This window comes from Leuresthes tenuis, unplaced genomic scaffold (assembly GCF_036924035.1).
Source record: "Leuresthes tenuis unplaced genomic scaffold, fLeuTen1.0.hap1 SCAF_17, whole genome shotgun sequence".
Taxonomy (NCBI): domain Eukaryota; kingdom Metazoa; phylum Chordata; class Actinopteri; order Atheriniformes; family Atherinopsidae; genus Leuresthes; species Leuresthes tenuis.
In genome coordinates, this window is record NW_027325371.1 from 21,948,368 (window position 1) to 21,951,803 (window position 3,436).

Consider the following 3,436-nt stretch of genomic DNA (forward strand, 5'->3'; position numbering starts at 1 on the left):
TTTCTTCAGGCAGTTATCTTTATGTTTTATTGGAACCGAACCAAACTAAAGTCCCAGCATCATCTCCTTGTTCGATGCAGATTGGTGACTCGATTGATGAATCATCACTTTCGTCCAATCATCCGCTGTCCATGACTGCTTCTCTTCAGTCCACTGTAACCTTGTTTTCTTCTGTTCAGGTGTTGCCGATGGTTCACGTTTGGCTTTTCTGGATGGAAATCAGCTAGTTTCTCACAAACATTGATTTCTGAGTTTTTGATTTCTTTTGTTGTACATTTTCTATTTTTAGACATTATGCTTTCAGTTGTCTTTCCCGGTGCTTTGACGTCTTCCTTGGCCAACCTGTGTGTTTCCCTTTTACGACCTTCCCATTTAGTATATACATGCTTCAAATTTTAGACGCAGCTGTCTGGGAACAACCAACACCTTTTGTCACACTCCGATTTGATTGGACTCCCCAAAGGAGCTGCCAGCTGTCTTGTTGGGGCCATGTTTCCTGCCAGTCAGTTGCAACAGGCTCATTTGCATATTTGCAAGTATTGGTTTTAGAATAGCAAATTGTATGATAACTCTGTAATTTCCTCCACTTTGAAAAAAGGAACAAGTTTTTCTTAGTCACTTATCTATCGGGGATACATTCTATAAAGCCAGTTCTATAGTTCTATAGCTGCATTTTGTTGATTTATTTTACTGAATGAATAAGCTGAAGAAACATCATTTCTATGATGGGTTGTAGATGTGGTTGAGTGAGAAGTGTAAATGTCGAGTGAAGCCCATTTAACCAGCTACCAGAACATTCTGCAGTGAGACACCATTTTATCTGGCTTGAACTTGGGACAACAGGCCAGGACACACTTGTAGGTTCTGAGGGCCTTGATGGAGTGCTTCAACAGATGATCTGGCCTCCACAATCATAGACAGAAACTGTGTAGAGGAAAGAGAAAGCAGCTACAAGTTGACAACATAGGGCATCTAATCCCGACTCATTTACAGTTACTGGATTAAAGAGGGTTAGCACCGCCGCTTCACAGCGAGAGGGTTCCAGGTTCAACTCTCGTCTGGGGCCTTTCTGTGTGGAGTTTGCATGCTCTCATGATGATCAAGGGAAGAAGTGGTTTGAACTTCCTCCTCCTTTCTCACCATTTTGTTTGTGCTCTGCATCCTTGACGTCTCCTCCTCAACTGATCTGGATTTGGGGTCATATTCCTGGCATTACTTTAGAAAGCTCTATGAGCTGCTCTCACATGCAAATCCCTTTCCTGTTGCCATGGTTATACATCATAACAGATGTTAGATATGTGCCAGAGTTACCAGCTCAAATCGTTAAAGCAGCACAGCATCCAAACCGGCATAGAAAAATGTTTGTAAAAAATCTTTGCTTTCACAGAAAAAAAGAGTTCAGTAGAAAATCTCAAAATCAGTTAGACCGGAAACGTCCTGCTGAGGTTGAGGATGACTGTAATGTGCGGCTGTCACGAATGCAGAAGGGGAGCTTTAGGGTTGTATGAATATGATCACAATAGTCCTGCGCTTGCTTCTCTTCACTGGCTTCTCCTTCAGGCTGGATCCGATTTTAAAGCCCTGATATTAGATAAAGCAGATTTTCGTCTGTCACTCTAATCTCAATTGTTCATCTTCAATATTTTCTTTGGAAGAGCATTTGATGTTATTTTATATCACAGAGCATTTTTTATGTTTGAGTATGACAACTGTGTTTTCTTTTCTCCTTGCAAAGCCCTTTGACGCAAAGCGCTCTATAAATAAATCCATTACTGTCATCTAAAAGCTTTGGTGTCATTCTTTTTCTAACATCTTTTGGAATAAGTGGCTTGAAATGCAAAAATGGATGAACGTAAACGAATGGAATGAGATTCACGAGACAACATGAAATATCTTGAATTCACACTGTGCAAACAAATTTAGTCATATCAAACTAGCATTCTCCAGAACAGCCAAACATTTAATGAATTGGGGTTCTATCTTCAATCTATCTGACTGAACTCCAATTGGACTGTATTATTGAGGTGCCTTGAGATGACATTTGTTCTAATTTGGCGCTATATAAGTAAATAAAAAACAGATAAACAAAAACTATCGATCTATAATAATTAATAAATATCTTTATTTGCCTTTTAATTTGAAATTTTAAGTCTGTAGTACACAAATGTGACCAGAAGAGGGCAGCAGATTGCAGGTTTCCTGTAGTACTTATGAAATCCTCCTTTCTGCAGACATGGTTGAGAATGTTTTGACAGTAACACAACTGACTGAAACAAGATTCTGTTGTGTTGACGTCAGGAGTCACCTTATAATCAGACATACCTGCATGGGTCTGGTTCCTCATATCAAACAGAGAAGGTGTGAAAAGAAACGGACAAAGGGATCATCTTATCCATCGTTATACAGGGGTGGACTGTAGTGACAGTACAAGCAGACTGAAAGAACATGGATAGAAAAAGAGAAGGATTATGAGGAGAAAGTGAAGGAAAATCTCTGCCATGTATGGTCATTATAGAGGCCACGACAGTGTCCTGATGTTCTTGTGATCACAGCTGCTGCTATCATCAGGAGGTCATAGATCCATGTGACTGTAACCGACTTCAAAGGTTCTTAAATAGATCCAAGTAGGAAAACCGAGCCAAGATCAGCAGAAGGATGATGAAAGCGTGGAAAAAGAATTAGGAAAGACTTCAAAACACACATAAGCTGACCTTAAAGATTCAGATGCAACAGTATGCTGGTGCGTCAGTCGTAGCTCTGAATGAAAGTTGGGCGCCTTGAAAGACAGCCAGCAAAGATCCTCTTTTTGACGAGTGACAAGCCACAAAGTCTGCCTTTTGGGCAGATGAAACTGATTTAGCCTTTCTGAGTAAAACCACATCCTGTGCAGCATCTGACACAGAGTGCTGCGAATGGGTGCAGAGACATCAGTGTCCTGGAGAAAATCATACTGACCAGAACCAGTCTGTCTCAGCCTATACCATATAATGATCAAATTCATTCATCTAGAAACAGAAAGGGAAGGATGAGAGGAAAACACTGGAGCGGTCTGAAGTGACCTGCTGCCAGACTTGATTTTAATCCAACCGAACGCCCACAGGAAGACCTGAAGCTCAGTGGAAGATGGCATCCATCACCCCTGACAGCTGAGCCATTTATTAAAGAGGGAATTGTCTTTAAGGGTATGCAATGCTGCAAAAGATTAGATTAGAATAAGGCTTTTTGACCATGACATTTACAAATGTGATGTGAAAACTATGTCGGGTTACAGCTAAGCTTGCTGTATTATGAGTTTTTTCTACCCATTCTGTCAACTTCTTTCAAGGCCACAGTTGAGCGATAATTCGGCAAATGTTTTCAGTTTAAGGGAAAATATAATTGCAGCTTGTCTTGCTGCAGATGCACATTTAATTTCAGACAGAATAGACAAAAGATG